The sequence below is a fragment of the Bufo bufo genome, chromosome 4 (assembly GCF_905171765.1).
Source record: "Bufo bufo chromosome 4, aBufBuf1.1, whole genome shotgun sequence".
Taxonomy (NCBI): Eukaryota; Metazoa; Chordata; class Amphibia; order Anura; family Bufonidae; genus Bufo; species Bufo bufo.
The window spans coordinates 335409964-335429753 of record NC_053392.1 but is presented as its reverse complement, the minus strand read 5'-3'; the positions used below and the strand labels follow the sequence as shown (position 1 = coordinate 335429753).

Sequence of the window (19790 nt, the reverse complement as noted above, 5' to 3'; positions counted from 1 at the left end):
TATAAGACGCACCAGACTGTAAGACAACAGAAAATGTGTTTTTGTTTTTTTTCTAGGTCCTCTATGAAGGGAATGTGGTATACTGAAGTGGAGGGGTCAAGGCCAATAACTTTAGGGTGCAGCATGGAGGGGGGATAGTTTTGGTCAGCTCCTCTTACCCTTAGTGTCATCTGCTGACCATTGTACCAACCAGAAATTGTGCATGTGGTCACCTCATTAAAAGTACCTATAAATGTGTCAGCTACACACACACACAGAGTTCTGGTACACACACAGCTTTGTTACACACACAGCACTGCCATACACATGCACAGCCTGCTATACACAGATACGGCCCTTCTACACAAACACACAGCCCTGCTACACACATACAGCTCTGCTAAACCCATATACACACATACACCACTGCTACACATATCCTAGCGATATGCCCCCATTGTCTCAGAGAGGAATACTCCTTCAAGACTGTCTTAATACATTCCCCATTTTGCCTTATAAAAAATGCTCGGAAATTCTGGAATTTTTGGGGTGGCGGTTTTTAGTCACACATTTGGGGTCATTTACTAAGATCATTTTTTTTTTTAGCCAGTCTTAGATTCCCTCTATGCTGCTGTAAGATTTGGCTAATACTAAGATTCAAAGTGAGCGAACACGGGGATATTGTCACACAAATAAGTTGCAAAACGGGCGTAGAGTGCTACATAAATGAATTTTTTCCACCCTATAGAAATCTGGAAAAATGCCACATACTGAGAAGAAAACTGTTTTAAAATGCCACTACGAAGGGCATTTTTAGAATTTCCTATTTGTCAGCATGTAACATCTGGCTGCTATGGTTTTTGTTCCAAAAAACCCTCATTATAAGGCCTCATGCACACGACCGTAGTTCTGGTCCGCATCCGAGCCACAGTTTTTGCGGCTCCGATGCGGAACCATTTACTTCAATGGGGCTGCAAAAGATGCGGACAGCACTCCGTGTGCTGTCCGCATCTGTTGCTCCGTTCCGAGGCCCCGCAAAAAAAAAATAAAAAAATAGCATGTCCTATTCTTGTCCGTTTTGCGGACAATAGGCATGTCTACAATGGGCTGCCCATTCCGTAAATTGCAGAAGGCACACAGGCGGCTTCCGTTTTTTGCGGATCCGCGGTTTGCGGACCGCAAAAAACGGCACAGTCGTGTGCATGTAGCCTAAGATGTAGGGTGAAGCCTGTGATACTATAAACATGTGAAGCTTGAGGCCTCATTCACACAGCCACATTATGGCTTCATCCAATTTGGTTACTCTGATATGAAACATTTTATCTCACAGATTCCATGGTGGCATACTCTTTCACATGCCATATTGCATAAGAGTGCACAAATAATGCAGCACTGCACCACAGCGATCTTGGGATGTCCGGTGAATGTCGCAGCCAAGATCGCCATTCAGCCCCCACCCCCTCCTCAACAGAACTGAAAAATTACTATGGGAGAAATTCACATTCTTTCATCTACTTGGGAGTAATTTGGATTGGATGGGCATATTGCATAGATATTCTCTCCCACAAGCATCACTTCTAGTTATGGTTACCCACAGAGGCATGATATGGTAGCAAAGGGCATGACTACCAACACATAATACATCCTTTATTTCATGCAGTGAAGGGTATGATCGCACGTTCAGGTTTTTTTATGCCGTTTTTGAAGCCAAAACCAGAAGTGGATTTGAGAAAAATTAACTCATGTCTGTCCTTTATACTTTCTCTCCTTTCAAGATCATGTGCCTGTACCCTTAGGCCTCTTTCACACGGGCGTTGCGGGAAAATGTGCGGGTGCGTTGCGGGAACACCCGCGATTTTTCCGCGCAAGTGCAAAACATTGTAATGCGTTTTGCACTCGCGTGAGAAAAATCGCGCGTGTTTGGTACCCAAACCCGAACTTCTTCACAGAAGTTCTGGCTTGGGATCGGTGTTCTGTAAATAGTATTATTTTCCCTTATAACATGGTTATAAGGGAAAATAATAGCATTCTTTAATACAGAATGCATAGTAAAACATCGCTGGAGAGGTTAAAAAATAAAAAATAAAAAAAATTAACTCACCTTAGTCCACTTGTTCGCAGCCCGGCATCTCCTTCTGGCTTCATCTGATCTCTGTGTAGCAACAGGACCTGTGGTGACGTCATTCCGGTCATCACATGGTACGTCACATGATCTTTTACCATGGTGATCCACCATGGTAAAAGATCATGTGACGTACCATGTGATGACCGGAGTGACGTCATCAAAGGTCCTTGACCTATAATTAATGCTCACCACAGGTCCTATTCAGTAAAGGGGACAGAAGGAGATGCCGACATCGCGATCAAGTGGATTAAGGTGAGTTAAATGATTTTTTATTTTTTTTAACCCCTCCAGCGCTGTTTTACTTTGCATTCTGTATTCAGAATGCTATTATTTTCCCTTATAGCCATGTTATAAGGGAAAATAATAATGATCGGGTCTCCATCCCGATAGTCTCCTAGCAACCATGCGTGAAAAATCGCACTGCATCCGCACTTGCTTGCGAATGCTTGCGATTTTCACGCAACCCCATTCATTTCTATGGGGCTTGCGTTACGTGAAAAACGCACAAAGAGGAGCATGCTGCGATTTTCACGCAACGCACAAGTGATGCCTGAAAATCATCGCTCACGTGAACAGCCCCATAGAAATGAATGGGTCAGGATTCCGTGCGGATGCAATGCGTTCACCTCCCGCAACGCATCCGCGCGGAAAACTCGCTCGTGTGAAAGGGGCCTTATACTTTCTCACTTTAAAAAATAAATAAATAAAAAATATGTTAAAACAAAAATATAGAAATTTCCTATCTGGGTGCTGCTAAACGTTTATTTATTTTTTTAATGCAGTTTTGAAAGCCAGGAGAGGATTTTAAGAAAAGAGCAGCCATATCTGTGCTTAAAGAGGACCTTTCACGGGTTGACATTACAGTATCAATACCTGGCACTGTAGGGCATAGATGTCATATCGCTAATTCTTTCACTGATATGCTGGTCCGTTGGGATGCTGTGTCTTCGTTGTTTTGCCACCCTGTATAGCATCAGTACAGGCAGGAGGAGGAGACGGCCGGGTTTCTCAGGGGTGTCTCCTTCTCCATGGCGTGACACGGTCTGCTGTATTGTCAAAACTGCCTATTGGCAAATGCTCCCTCCTGCAGACTTGCGAAGGGAAGCTTGGCAGCTCTGCTGGGGCTCGGTGGATGTAATCTTCCTGCTTGACGCTGCTGCAGCCAATCGCTGGCCACGGCGGTGATCTGCTCCTATCGTGTCATGACAAATGGTCACGTGATGCAAGAAGAGCAGTTCTCTACTGCGGCCATCTCCAGGAAGTAGGTAACTACGCTTCCCTTTGCAGGTCTGCCCAAGAGGGATGGGTTTTTCAACTGCACCCCCCCCCCCCCCTTCCAAAGTTGCACAACCCCTTTAATACTTTCTATCTTTTTAGGATCCACTCCTAATTTTGGCTACAAAAAAACTTGAACATGTGGCAACACTCTCTCAGAAAATAGGAAAGTATTGCCAAAAGCCCTTCTGCTTGCATCCAATCCCATTAAAAGAAGCAAAAAACAATGAACTCCCTTTTCCTTCTTTTTGCCATTAGGGTGGTGTGTGGCGGGGCTAATTAACAAATTGTTCACCTGTCTTTACCTCCTGACTGGCTGCACAATGAGGCACAACAGGGCAATTTTACGGCTTGACAGCTCTGGCCAGATCTGCATTGTGGCCATTGTCAACAGCTGCTAATCTTTATGTTATGTGACAAGAGCATGTATGTAACCCCCTCACGGCTGAAAGAAACAAACCCCATTCAGCTGTCAAATATGATTAAACTGAATAACAGCTAATGCAGATGTATGTTAGTGTACAGCGGGTATGAGACCCATACCACACATTCAGAATATGACCTGGTCTAGATGAGGCCTGCGCTGCCGGAGGAGCCATGTCGTTTATGACGAGGCACAGGCCTCGTTATAGATTATAGGCCTCCTCTGGCTCTCGGAGCACTAGTTTTCAGTCACTATTTATGCCAGTTTCTGTGGTGGATTCGAGACTTTTTTATGCCATTATACGGCATAGGGGGAATAATGAATTTCCTCCAAATTGTCCAGAGAACACCAGGTGCCTTAGCTTTAACGGGAACCTGTCTCCATTTCTGACAGGTCGGTTTTTGTACATACTATTGTAAACAACGTTTCTGAAACATTTTTCCTTACAACTGTACTGTTCCTCTGTTATTCCTCCTAGATATGTACAAATAAATTGACCATTCATCTTGCCACAACTGTGTCTCTCTGTATAGTTTGGCATTGTCCAACTGAACAGAGTCATGAGGCCTCATTAATGAAAACTGCCTAATAGGAAAACTGTCTCGGTTGTCCTTGGTAAGAAGGACAACCGAGGGTAAATTCACACAACCGTATTCATGTGTCCGCATCTGTTCCGCTATTTTGCCGAATGGATGTGGACCCATTCATTTGAATAGGGCAGCAAAAGATTTGTACATTCGTATCGTGGCCCCGCAAAAAAAGATAGAGTATGCCTGCTACTGCTATCCGTGTTTTGCGAATTCCGCAATTTGCGGATTGCAAAACACATAGGGTTATGTGAAAGTACCCTTAGGGTGCCTTCACACGTTGCAGATTTTTTGGCAGAAATTTCTGTAGCTGACCATGAGTTCCATTCATTGAATTTTTCAGAGCTCCTTTGGAGAATGAAAGATGGAATCTGATTGGTTGCTATGGGTAACTAAGCCAGTTTTATTTTCTTTTTACACCTGTTTTGATAAATTTCCCCCATGGATTTCTGCAAGGCCCATTCAGGTGAATGGAACTGATTTTCAGGCAGCGTGTGAAGGCACCCTTACATTGCAAAGGGTGACATCTGCACTAAAATATGCACAAACAAATCAAATGCAGCGGATTTCAAAATCCACACCTCAGGTCCATTTCCAGGCAGAAAATTGCATTTTGAAAATGTCATCTTCTTATCTAGTACTGTATTAAGCCTCATTCACAGTCCATGCCACGCTCAAATCCAAATCCATGAGAAGGTGGTCAGTGATGCTTCCGAAGCTGCCCCTGAAGGATCCATGTGTGGTCCATGTGTCAGTTTTTTGCTGTCCGTGTGTCATCCGTGTTTCACTGACACTGCACAGCTGAAAAAAAAATTTCAAAGCAGCTCTTCCTAATGATCCGTGAAACACGGATGTCATCCATGGTTTCTCACGGACCCATAGACTCTATTGGGCGTGATGGATCCGTGAACATGGACAAAATAGAGCATGCATCCATGCTAAGAACATGGACCCACGGACTGTGGTCGTGTAGCCCTAGCTACATGTGCATATACTCTTAGGGTATGGTCACACAAAGCGAGCAGATCTATCTGGCCAAGATCCACAGGCACAACAGACGCCTGTAATAGGCTCGTTTTTGTTGCAGCACTGCTGCTGGGATCTCGGGGGGACTTCCACTGCTTTTACACTTTGCATTACAAAGTTATAAAATTGCAGCATAAGTTGACATTCTGTGGACTGAAAACATGCAGCGTAAATCAGTTTATGCTGCAAGTCTTTTTCCGCAGGATGCGGATTAGATATTTGAAATCATATCCACTTTGCTTGTACTGTAAATGCTGTAGATTTTCTGTGCGAAATTCCACTGCAGAGAATGCGCAGCATTTACGCCATGATGCTAAGGGTACGCAATGCTAAGGGTACAAATACAGGTGGCAGAACTGCGGGTAGAGAACACTCAGCGTTTTACAGTAATAGAAAAGTAGATAAGGTTTTACAATATGTCATCCACATGATGTGATGCAGATTTTTTAATCTGCAGTATGACAATAAATACTGTGGGTTTCCACTGCGGATTTCACCTTCTGCAATGCATAGGGTGAAATCCACAGCCAATCCCTCAACTTAGGCCTCATGCTGCGGACCGCAAATTGCACGGGCACCGACCGTGGGGCCGCCACATGCGGATCGCGGACCCATTCACTTGAATGGGGTCTGCGATACGCATTCGACTGTCCGGACTACAAAAAAGTAGTGCATGCACTACTTTTTTGCGGTGCGGAGGCATGGACAGAAAACCCACAGAAGCACTGCATAGTGCTTCCGTGGGCTTCTGATCCGTGCCTCCGTTCCGCAGCGCATCTCCCGGATTGCGGACCCATTCAAGTGAATGGGTCCGCATCCGTGATGCGGGGTGCACACAGCCGGTGCCCATGGATTGCGGACCCGCTGTTTGCGGGCCGCAAACGGCCTGGTGCATGAGCCCTAACGCTTATGTAACACATACAGATTTTGCTGCAGGTTCGTAACAATTTTTTTTACTGCGACATCAGTACAAAATCCAGGCCTCAAATTCTTCTTGTGCAGCTTTAAACTTAATGTTACATCTGTGGGAACTGGCATGAAAATATGACTTCCAGTCAGATCCATGGTTTCCAGTTACTGTGCAGGGAACATAAGCTGACCACAATAGAGATTCTTTCCAAGTGAACCCAAAGTCTGGCATTCTGCAGACATCTTTCCTTTCATCCTCCAGAGCAGCATTTACTTAAAGAACTGCAGTAGTGTTTGGTGGCTACAGTATAATAAGGTCACTGAGTACATATAGGTTTTGCTCCCAGTGCACACCGTATTTGTGGGTACGTAGCACGTCAGTAAAATACAAGCAATTGCAAGGAAACTGGGAGCACACCAAGGAAAATACTGTGAGAGTAGCTGCTTTTCAGGACCTCTAAACTCAGCAATGTAAACATAGGAAGGAGCTGGTAAGGGGCCTACATTTCAGGACCGTAACAGCTGTTTGCGCTCTGTGCCCGCTGGAGAGCTTTTCAGAACATTCCATTCTACACAGTCGCACATTCAATTCTGGCATAAACTCCAGACCATTTATAGTTTTTGTATGAGGCTTACACATAAAGATCCAGTAGTGTCAATAGTTTACTTGGTGAAACAATCAAACAATAACAAGCTTTTAAAAGCACAAAATCACACCTACAAAAAGAAATAGTAAAAGGTACTTTGGTATAGAAAAGCATTAAAAAATATCTTATTTCAGTTCTGAGCTCACGTATAGGCACAAAGCCTGAGACTGCACTACTGCACCACTACAATATTGAGAATGTGTCCTGTTGAAGGAACCTGATAACAGAACACATTTCCTTTATGATGTCTTACAAAAGTGGGTGCAGTAGCACCATCCAATGGATGCCCTGGCGTCGTTTTTTGCTAACATTTATGCCTGCATCCAAGAGTAAATGTTAGTAAATTTACCGAGGCTGGAGTCACAGCCAGTTAAAAGGGAGATTTGCAGTTATTTTACACCTAAAATAGTCACAAGTCCCTTAGTAAATGTGCCCGAGTGCAATTTCTGTATTAACAGTCTAGGTCGAAGGGATGTGGGTCATGTCATGGCTCACAAAAGGTGAGGGCACGCATAGCAGAGTCGGCATAACTGTGCTCACTAGTTCTGCATTTACAAGGCATTTGACTGGTGCTCTAATCTAAAACAAGTCTGTCCTGGGAGGTGACATGTTCTGTTGAATTGCTAATTACAATAATGAATTGGTATGATCTGCGTCAGACAAGGGATCAGTGTCTCTAAGATGTGTATAATCTGCAGAACAGCCACACCGATCCGCCAAAGATACAGGTATGTGCATGATCCCATAGACCTGAATGGGTTAGTGTACAATCCGCCCCAAAAAAAATATATATAGATGAAAAATATGGTCATGTGCATGAAGCCTAAAACCTTTTTGCTGTAGTCAGATGTTTATGGAACTACAGTATGAAGATAACGTTTTTTTCAACCCTATGGATGATTTGATTTAAATATTGATCTTCTTATTTTTGTTAATAAAAACTGAAAAAAATACTAAGACTATATAGACTGGCAGTGCAGGGGTTACTACATATACATAGACCAGCAGTGCAGGGGTTACTACACATAGGGTAGGGGTTACTACATATACATAGACCGGCAGTGCAGGGATTACTACACATAGGGTAGGGGTTACTACATATAGGCAAGTGATGCAGTGGACTGGGCAGGCGATCCAGGCAAGTGACCCGGTGGGCAGGCGGGCCAGGCAAGTGACGTGGCGGGCGGGCCAAATCAATTTGACTGTTCTGTATAAAAAAATAAAAAAAAATCATCAGATGCCTCAAAGGCGAATTAATTTGATTAATCGGCTAGCCCTGGTTCCAGCTATCGAAGAACATATGAGAAGCTAGCATGGAGTGGACAGTAGTCTAGATATAATGTAAAGAAAATTGTGTGACATGCATTTATAGCAAGGTGCTTAAAAAATGGCAAAAATATTAACATTTGAGGGGTATATGATTTTATACCAATGTGTTAATCAAAAACATAATATGCAGAGGAAGATGAAAATCCTACCCTATAAGTCAATGTCCAACACCATAAAAATGAGCCTTGCAACATGGCATCTGCCTGGCCTTCGATACTCCGTCACAGAAAACAATTTATAGTTCATCGTTTGATTGCTGCAAGCTTTTATAGGCAGCAATAATTTCAGAAATTTGAACAATTATACAAGAATTCTAATGACAATTGCTCCGAGTTTCGGGCCTCTAAAGGCTATTTAGCTGAAAAAAATGTAACAGGACAGTAAGTTCCTGGCTAGGTGGCAGAGGCCCGCCCTACGAGGTACTCGAGAAAATTGGAGATGTAAACTACAAGGTAAACCAGCCAGGGCGGCGAAAGCCAGAGCAGGTTTACCATGTGAATTTACTCAAACTGGAAAGATAGGGAAACCTGTACAGATCGAAACCCCACAATATATATATATATATATATATATATATATATATTATGCATATATAAATCTTCATTACATTTTTCAGGCTGTTGTAAACTACCCTGAGGCACCCATATAAGCAAAGATATTTTTGGATGTCCAGCCTACTACCATTATCCAGATAAGGCTGCTACTATCACAAATAGACGGGAGAAAGCAAACCAGAGGTTGAACATGCTAAAACAAGACTTTCACAGCTGCCATGACTGTCTCCTCTACAAGGGCTTGTAAGGTCCTTGAACTTTAAATGGTGAGAGTTAAGCTGAGACAGAAACTCTTCTCACCGAGCTATTTTAGATACATAATCAGTTTATCGGCCATTCTGTGAAAACAAAATGCATGGGTTTAAAGGAAGCTTTGTTTCGATCGAAGTAGGAAGATTAACAGTTTCTCTTTCAACATGATCTGGTTATCTCTTGAGGGCTTGGAAAGAAATTAATTACGGGATACTGTGCGAATTCTTAAAGTTTAGCTGTAATTTAAAAAAACATTTGATACGTCATGGTGACATATCAATGGTTTGATCGGTGGGGTCATCACTAAAAGAGGAGATAGAAGCACTCACAATAATGTCTTTCCTCACTGCTGAAGATGACCCTAGACTGGTTTAGAAACTTTCTATTGAGCCCATCTTCAGCAGGAGAGATAGAAGCGCTCAGACAGAGTGCTTCTATCTCCTCATTTTAATGATCGTGGGGGTCCCAACACTCTAATCCCACTAGGACATATCAAAGTACAGTTACACATTTATAATTCTTTGAATATCCCATAATAATTGTTTTCCAAACCCTCAAGAGATATGCAGACCATATCAATAAAGAAATTGAATAGTCATCTCGCCTGCCCCGTCAAACAAGAAGGAGAGACGGGCTGTTAGAAGAAGCAGGAGGAGCAAGGGTGCACAGAGTGGCTTCGGTCCACCCTTGGTGCACTGAACTGTACATTTGCATATGGAATAAAAGTGTAAAGCGATAGATCACTAAGGCCTCATGCACACAACAGTTGTTTTGGTCCGCATCCGAGTCGCAGTATTTGCGGCTTGGATGCGGACCCATTCACTTCAATGGGGCCGCAAAAGATGCGGACAGCACTCCGTGTGCTGTCCACATCCATTGCTCCGTTCCGTGGTCCACAAAAAAAAAATATAACCTGTCCTATTCTTGTCAGTTTTGCGGACAAGAATAGGCAGTTATATTAATGGCTGTCCACGCCGTTCCGCAAATTGCGGAATGCACACTGACGCCATCCGTGTTTTGCGGATCTGCAATTTGCGGACGGCAAAACACACAACGGTCGTGTGCATGAGGCCTAAGTGAAAGGCACCATTACATTCAGCTGAGCTAGCCCTACAAGGCATTTTGCCAGGTTTACCAGTGAATTTCCTTCTGACAGATTGGTGTGTCATTTCACATAGTGTGCTTAGAGACATAGCAGTGGATAAGTGTCTAGACTGGTAAACATGTACCTTTCAAAGCAGCATGCCAGACAACTAAGGCTACTTTCACACTCGCATTTGGTGCGGATCGGTCATGGATCTGCACAGACGGATCCGCACCGGTAATACAACCGCATGCATCCGTTCAGAACGGATCCGTTTGTATTATCTTTAACATTGCCAAAGTCAATGGGGGACGGATCCATTTTCTATTATGCCATATTATGTCAGTGAAAACGGATCCGTCCCCATTCACTTACATTGTGTCAGGATGGATACACTTGCCTTCGCATTGCCAGGCGGACACCGAAACGCTGCAGGCAGCATTTTGGTGTTAGCCTCCAGAGCGGAATGGAGACGGAACGGAGGCAAACTAATGCATTCTGAGCAGATCCTTATCCATTCAGATTGCATTAAGGGCAAAACTGATCCGTTTTAGACCGCTTGTGAGATCCCTGAACGGATCTCACAAACGTAAACCAAAACGCCAGTGTGAAAGTAGCCTATTTGCCAGGCCCAAGACGCTCACAGCATTAGAAAGAAATCCAGGGGCAAAAGGTCTTGCAAGACAAATAGATTGCCATGCTGATTATGATATTACCTTGTAGGGCGGCCCCCACTGATGCCATGGGGGTGTATATATTTTTTTCCCGTCCGTCCACTGTGCCCCCCCCCCCCCCCCCCCCGTCTTTTGCCTGATCAGTCAAACTGAACTGAAGACATCCTGATGCATCCTGAACGGATTACTCTCCATTCAGAATGCACATTGTGAATGGATTAATGGAATTTATTTACCCAAAAATTAGACATATACAGCCTTATTCTACATAATTTAAAAAATTATCTTTATTTCATAATAGAATAACCTTTGGATGGTAATATATTTTCCTCAAAAAGCATTTTATATAGAAAAAAAATAAAAAAATCTGATTTAAATAAAAAAATAATTTTTTTGATTAAAAAAAAAAAAATCATTGATTTTTATCCCCACTGATCATGGGCGCGTGCGAAAATGCCCATACTATTAAAATATAACAATATTAATGGCATACGGCAAATATTATACGGCAATATTAATGGCAAAAAAAAACAGCCAAATTGCCATTTTTGTCACTTTAACTACCCAATAATTTTTTTATAAAAAGTGATCAAAAGTTGCACACACTTAAAATTGGTATCACTAAAAAGAACAGATCGTCCCGCAAAAATTGAGCCCTCACACAGCCCCGTACACATACCTACAAAAAAGTTTTAGGGTTCAGAATATGGTTAGGAAAAAATATAGTTTTTTTTTTTCAGTATTAAAACGCTAGAAAACGTATTCAAGTGTGGTATCGTTGGAACAGTACTGACCTGGAGAATGAAGATAACAGGTCAATTTTACCGCATAGTGTACAGTGTAAAAAAAAAAAAAACACTTATCAGAATTGGATTTTTTCTTTTCCCGCCCCCTACTACATGGTATGCAACCGTAAATTGTGCCATTAGAAAGTACAACTTGTCCCCGCAAAAAATAAGCCCTCATAAGGCTATGTGAATGGAAAAATAAAAAAGTTAGGACTATGGGAATGCAGGGAGTGAAAAACGAAAACGCAAAAGATGGAAAATCCCAAGGTCCTGAAGGGGCCTTTCACAGTTTTGTTTTATTATAGATAAATATCTTTACTTGCGGGGTACCCCCCACTGATGCTGCCACCCTGAATGTTTTTTTAAAATATCTCTCCTGCGCCCCCCTGTATTTTTCGTGCTCAGAATGTTAATACTGAGCATCGTTACAGGGAGGAGGAAACGCCAGGGTTTCTCAATGGGAGTCTCCTTCTCCCTGGCTGTGAAGCTCTCCGCTGTGATTGGATCGCGGCACAGCTAGGGAGAAGGAGATGCCCATTGGGAAACCCTGGTGTCTCCTCCTCCCTGTACTGATGCTCAGTATTAACATACTGAGCGGGAAAAATACAGTGGGGCGCAGGAGCGATATTTAAAAAAAAAACATTCAAGGTGGCAGCATCAGCTTTTGTCCAGTCTTTTTGACAGAATCTGCAACAGATTCTATATACAGGAATTTGAGTTAAGAGAGTGTGTGTGTGTGTTACCCCTGCTACATCTGTACATTATTCTACAGAAAAGTCAAGTGTGCTGTAAGGTCAAGGTGCTATGTATGATCATTTGTCACACTAACACACCCAATGTCCCATCAATAGCTCCCTTCACCTGTCTATTCTCATGACTCATGACTGCCAGTGACAATTGTAAAGATACGGGGAGGAATGACAACATTTCTGTTCACATGTCAGCAATTTCTAATATTTACATGAAAACACTTCAACTGAATGAGCATGTTTCTAGGCTGAAAAAATACTTAAAAGGAATGCAATCTATGAATACACAAAATCTAAAGAAGTTATGATGGTGCAAATGTCATACCATCTGAAGTCAAACTATATATACACAGTACACTTTGTGTGTGTGTGTGTGTGTATATATATATATATATATATATATATATATATAGTACAGACCAAAAGTTTGGACACACCTTCTCATTCAAAGAGTTTTCTTTATTTTCATGACTATGAAGGCATCAAAACTATGAATTAACACATGTGGAATTATATACATAACAAACAAGTGTGAAACAACTGAAAATATGTCATATTCTAGGTTCTTCAAAGTAGCCACCTTTTGCTTTGATTACTGCTTTGCACACTCTTGGCATTCTCTTGATGAGCTTCAAGAGGTAGTCACCTGAAATGGTCTTCCAACAGTCTTGAAGGAGTTCCCAGAGATGCTTAGCACTTGGCCCTTTTGCCTTCACTCTGCGGTCCAGCTCACCCCAAACCATCTCGATTGGGTTCAGGTCCGGTGACTGTGGAGGCCAGGTCGTCTGGCGCAGCACCCCATCACTCTCCTTCATGGTCAAATACCCCTTACTTTCAGTTTTCCCAATTTTTCGGCTGACTGACTGACCTTCATTTCTTAAAGTAATGATGGCCACTCGTTTTTCTTTACTTAGCTGCTTTTTCTTGCCATAATACAAATTCTAACAGTCTATTCAGTAGGACTATCAGCTGTGTATCCACCTGACTTCTCCTCAACGCAACTGATGGTTCCAACCCCATTTATAAGGCAAGAAATCCCACTTATTAAACCTGACAGGGCACACCTGTGAAGTGAAAACCATTTCAGGGGTCTACCTCTTGAAGCTCATCAAGAGAATGCCAAGAGTGTGCAAAGCAGTAATCAAAGCAAAAAGGTGGCTACTTTGAAGAACCTAGAATATGACATATTTTCAGTTGTTTCACACTTGTTTGTTATGTATATAATTCCACATGTGTTAATTCATAGTTTTGATGCCTTCAGTGTGAATCTACAATTTTCATAGTCATGAAAATAAAGAAAACTCTTTGAATGAGAAGGTGTGTCCAAACTTTTGGTCTGTACTGTGTATGATATATATATATATATATATATATAGTTGTGGGTTTGTGTGCTTGTGGTGGGGTCAACTATGACAGACTCACAGATTTTGGGGGTTAAAAGTCCAAGCAGCTTTTATTTTCCATCCAACACAAGACAGTGATTAGTCACTTTTACGCATATGCGTGACATACACAAAATAAATCACCTTGCCCTTCTGGGAGCTAACTATACATCAGGTTAACTCACCTAGATACTTCAACTCCAACACAGGGGGGGGGGGGGGGAATCAGGCTTTGCACAACTTTCAGGTACTGACACTGAATGAGCTTTTAAAGCTTGTATTTATCCCCACAGCAATGAGCTTAGCAACTACACCAGGGTTCATCTCAGGCTAGGGGGGAATGTTGTACTAGGAGTGGGAGGGAATGGCAGGTCCCCTCTACCAACCTACCCACCATTCCATAAAAATCTAGGCCCATAAAACACTTTAGGGCTCATTCACACGAACGTATTTTGCGTTCCGTATACGGGCCATTTTCTGCGTTCCGCATACGGTCCGTATACAGAACCATTCATTTCAATGGGTCTGCAAAAGATGCGGACAGCACTCTGTCTGCTGTCCACATCCGTTGCTCCTTTCCGTGGCCCCGCAAAAATTGTCCTGTCCTATTCTTGTCCGTTTTGCAGACAAGAATAGGCATTTCTATAATAGGCCTCTTGTTCCATTACGTAAATTGCGGAAGGCACACGAGCGCCATCCGTGTTTTGCGGACCGCAAAAAACTGCACGGTTGTGTGAACGAGCCCTTAAAGGAAACATGCCTCAGTTCCCTGGATTCTTTTACCTCATCTGAACAATCTGGGTGACATATACACCCCTCCAGTGCTTTACCAGCCAACATGTGTATACAGTATGTATGTGTATATATGAAGGGCTAGGATGTAACAGCCCGAAACGCGTCACAACAAAATGTCTCACGTTTGATGTCAGATTTTATGGCAGTCGAATAAAGCCTTTTTTTTTTACTGTGAAGAGCTGGAATCCTTGTTTTTTTCCATAATATATATATATATATATATAAATAATATAAGGGATCGCCTCTTATTTGGGGGTCATTCTCACAGATACGACTTTAGGACACCAGGTTTCAGGTCCAAACCGTGCATTTATTGTGCACACTCCAACCAATACAGGTTATCATGAAGTCGCAGCTTCACCTAACACATGTGACATCCACATAAAATAATAAACACTTGCCCGGCTAGGCTCTAACTAACACAGAGTTTCCTGACTCCCCTAAGTCCTTGTTCACACCCTGTGAACACGAGCGGCTTTCTCAGCCAATGTCCCACAGCCTCCTGGCTGTACATAGCACAGTACGCCCACTGCCTCCAGTCCAGTGTCTCAGCACACATTGGGAATAGTGGTCTCTCAGCCCTCCTGGCTTGGACCACACAGAGCCTCCAGGCCTCTGTCCACAGGCAACACACTCCCCCCTTTCTGACACCCTGGGAGGTGCCTTATGCCAGGCTGATTACCTCCAGCTTCTCTCACCTGTGGTGGAACAGGGGTGTGGACCGCACTATCCACCCCTTCCTTGCCTCTAACCTGAGTGAAACCTGTCACTGTCTCACAATATATATATTTATTTTGTGTATATATATATATATATATATATATATATATATATATATATATTGTGGGGACTCGCTCTGGTAGACAGGATTAGCGGACGCAGTATAGAGGCAACAACAAGTTCTTTGGATCAAACAGTTCAGTGTTTTATTCACACTTTAGGCAAGTGACAAAACAAGCAGTCATATTCAAACAAAAAGTCACCTTACGGTGTTGGTGGTAATTCACACCATGCGGCAATTCTGCCTCAAAGAGTCCTTGCTGATAGCAGCACCAACCTGTTTTCACACCAAACAGGTAGCAAGCCTTCATCCAGACACAAGTCTCCCAGATCCCAACACAGAGACATGGCTTCTGAGCACAGCTGCCTATTTAAGGACAGCCAGGTGCTGCCAAAACCCAAACGGCATTTAAAATCCAGTCTGGTATTTGACCTCACCTTGCTGCAAATCAGCCCAGCAGCACATGCTGGGAGGAAAATACCTGTTTTCCCAGATCAAACTTCTCACTGTCACAATATATTTATGGTCAGGGCTAGGAAAGTAGTCGGCGTACGCAGAGAACCCTGCCCTGAACATAGTGGCTGAATTGTGCCGGGAGCCACGGGCGTGGGTACACCAAGAAAAGGGGGCATACCCAAGAGAAGCTGGAAAGAAGGGCGGGAGGGAGGGGCGTGAGGATCGGGCGCCTGGCTGACCGCTAGCGAGGAGAATAAGTAGCCAGACGCCCCTCCCACAAATACAGGCTGGTACCAGCCTTACCTATTTATGGTCAGGGCTAGGAGGGTAGTCGGCGTACGCAGAGAACCCTGCCCTGAACATAGTGGCTGAATTGTGCCGGGAGCCACGGGCGTGGGTACACCAAGAAAAGGGGGCAAAAACAACAGTTAGGTGCAACACTTTATTATAATGATTACAAAGCCAAGGAACAAAGGGCTCAAGAAATCTCTAATTGAGGATTGGGTATATATCTGGTGAAACAGGAGGACCGCCAGCGCCCCATGGACCGAATGACATGAGCTGGCACCTGATGCCGGAATGCTGCTGAAGCCGCCCCTATGCGGAAAGAATGCCCCGATATTACCTTGGGGTCATAACCTAGGACCTAGGCAACAGTACGGATGTAGGAAATGAAATGCGAGGTGTTGAGAGGTTTGCCTGCGTATGGCAGGAGCGGGCTGTCTGGCGGTGAAGCCTGGATGTGTGAAAGTAATTGATGAAGCACCTGAACTGGGCACCAGTTGTTCGAGGTCGGGTAGAATTTGACCTCTGTGGGGGGACCGGTCTGATTAGTTTTGGTGGAAGGTAGAAGGAGGGTATAATAGCCAATGCCCCATGACAAATGTTGTTTCAAAGGAAAGCCTTGATGGTTTGGGCCAGCTAAAACTTCCCCAGGCCTAAGGAACCCAGAAAAACTGAGGTACATGGCAGCTTTCAGGATCAGGCTAGTGGAGGGCCCAAAAGGATTACCATCTAAAGACAAGGAGAGTTTTCTAAACAACTCGCTACACACTGGTTGCCTACGGCTCACGGACCCCTTACCCTCCTTTTGAATACCTCGGAGGGTGGCTTTGATGGCCTGAATAAAGAAAATGGACCTGCTGTGTGGGTTACACAGCATAAAGTGATGTTGTAGACCGGCTAAATAAAGTTTGATAGTATTATGTGATAGAGACAGTTGTGAGTGACAATAAGCTAGGAAAGCCATGATATAGAAGGTTTCGGTATGATGACCCCTCGGATGGATCTTGGAGAATTTATCAAAAGCTCTCAAACCGGCCTGATAATTCCTTGCCGTATTGCGTGACAGAGATTTCTTAACCAGATTCTTGGCCTCGTCTATGAGGGAATCTAGTCCAGAATGAGTACGCTGAATCGAGGAACGGGCGTGCCTGACTGATCCGCTTCGGGCATTTCCTGAAAAAAAACAAAAACGGAAAATTAAAACGGGAAAGAGCATCAGCGGCTCTATTCTGCTCGCCTGAAATGTGAACACATCGCATATGAAAGTTGTGGAGGAGGGACAGCCAAACCAATTTGCGCAACAAGGCCATGATCTTGGAGGACTGGGCCCTGCCTTTGTTGACAATGTCCACCAGGGTATGACTATCTGTAACGAAGGTCACAGACGCGTTAGACCAATGGTGACCCCAAACCTGAGTGCTGCTGAATCTGAGGGTAATTCCGGAGGCCATCCGGCAGCCAGCCAGTGAGACCTGAAAATGGCGGCGAACCCGAAGGAACCCGCAGCGTCAGAAAACACAATGGGGGAAGAGGAGTCCCATTGTGGAACGAACAAAGAAATACCGTTCCAATCGGAGAGAAAACTGTTCCACATAACTAGGTCAGCAATGGCCTGGCTGTCCAGATGGAACACGTAATCCTGCTCTGGGGCAGAGGGCAACAGACGTAACAACCTGGAGAGAAAAGCCCTGCCCTGCGGCATAATTCTGGTAGCGAAGTTTAGCATCCCCAGCAAGGATTGCAGCTCCACCTTGGTCAGAGAATGGGACCGAACCGCCTGGGAGATGGCTGAGCAGATCCTGAGCAATTTCTCGCTGGGGAGAAATGGTATCTAAGATGATGTATCCATCTTAATGGTATCTAAGATGATGCCCAGGAAGGTGACCCTGGTAGCCGGGCCCTCAGTCTTAGCAACAGCCACAGGAACCTAAGACGGAAAAATATGTCCAGGAGCGTGTGGGGAATGGATAGGACCTGCCTGGGCCTTTCAACGAGAAGAAAGTCGTCCAAGTAGTGGACGACCATGGATAAACCGTTGTGATGGATGAGAATCCAATGCAGGGCTTTGGCAAGTTATTCAAAAAGCCAAGGGCTACTCTTAGACCCAAAAGTGAGCTGGTTGGCAAAGTAGAATTTATTCACCCACTTGATACCATAATACTTCCAAAGCTGCGGATGGATTTGAAGCAACTTGAAAGCATCAGCGATATCTACTTTGGCCAACCAAGCCCCGACACCTGCTTGCAGAATGTACTGAATAGCCTCATCGACTGAAGAATACTGCATTGAATATTCCTCAGAGGGAATAAGCAAGTTGAGACTGGGGATGGAAGACATATGAGGCGCGGAGAGGTCATAGATGAGACGCTTTTTATTAGAGGATTGCTTCGTGACAAGGCCAATGGGATTGATGTGCCAAGACTGGAAAGGAATCTCTGAAAATGGACCAATAACGAACCCTTTGTCAACCTCCAATTGGATGAGGGTAGACACCACCTCGGGGTCACTGGAGGCGGATAGCAAATTGGGGCCTACCCAGCAACCCTGGGGAAGCGTGATGAGACCGGTATGGAAACCTTCTCTGAACCCATCCAACAAGAAGGTGACGAAAGGTCGGAAAATGAGCGGTGGTAGTCATAGAATGCCGAGCCGCCGTACTTGTGCCCCAAGTCCGTAACCCAGTATAAGTAGGTGTCCAGCTCTTCCCTACGACTAGGCTGAGCTGAGCACACAACGTCTCTGTAAAAGCTGAAGGCCAGAACAAATTCGGAAATAGATAATTTCCTGTTTAGGCGAGCGTCCTTAGCCTTCAAGACCACAGAAACCTCCGCAGTTGATGACCCGGTTCTCAGAGATATCCTGGGAGGCAATGAGAATAGACGCCAGATTCACGTCCTTGCCTGCCAGGATATCCTTTTTGATATGCTCCGGGACGAAATGAGAAGGTGCGATTTGGGGAGTGGCAGAAGGCCTACCTGCAATGTCCTGAGGAATGGCAGAGGTGACTGCTGAACATCGGAGATTGCGGCGAGGCCGCTGGCCTGGTTTCCAAAACTGCCACCCTAGACTGAATGTCCGAGACTGAGCTAGCGAGACCACCGATAGAGGACTGGATCTGAGCTAGCGCGAGCTGAATTGAGCTGAGATTGGACTGCTTGGCTGTCGAAACCGGGGCTGTCATCAGTAGACGGTATAATTCAGCCTTGCGGGTGGACGCGGGATGCCGAATCCCCCGGCGATTAAGCTCGGCAATCAGTTTTGGCACAGTCCGACTTCTCAAAGATGTGCTGCTGTTGTGTCCTGAGACGGAAGTTCCTGGCATGGAGATGTTGTCATCCATATCGGACACGTGGGACATGCTTGACCTGAGAACAAAAGGCGAATTATGGCCACCAGAGCAACGAAAAAGGGCACAGACGGATGCGGAGAAAGCGATCGGGAAGAATGTGAGAGACTGTAGGAGTGCGACAGTAACCATCGGATGAAGAACCTACCTGGCGTGACACAAATGGATTTGGAAGCACGGCTCCAAAACGTCAATCGTTTACATTGAAACTAATGAAAAAGATGACCCTGAGTATCGAATCTGAAAGCTGACCTCACCCCAGCAACCATCTCTAACCCAACTTACCTGGGAACGCCTCGGAAATTGCCTAAACGATATGTAGGAGAAGAGAACAATTACTGCC

The 19790-nt window shown here is 44.3% G+C and overlaps 1 protein-coding gene across 1 annotated transcript in view; it reads right to left on the bottom strand.

Moving 5' to 3' along the window:
* FOXO3 (forkhead box O3) overlaps positions 1 to 19790 on the bottom strand; it is a 135174-nt gene that overhangs the window by 34901 nt on the left and 80483 nt on the right. The window lies entirely within an intron of this gene.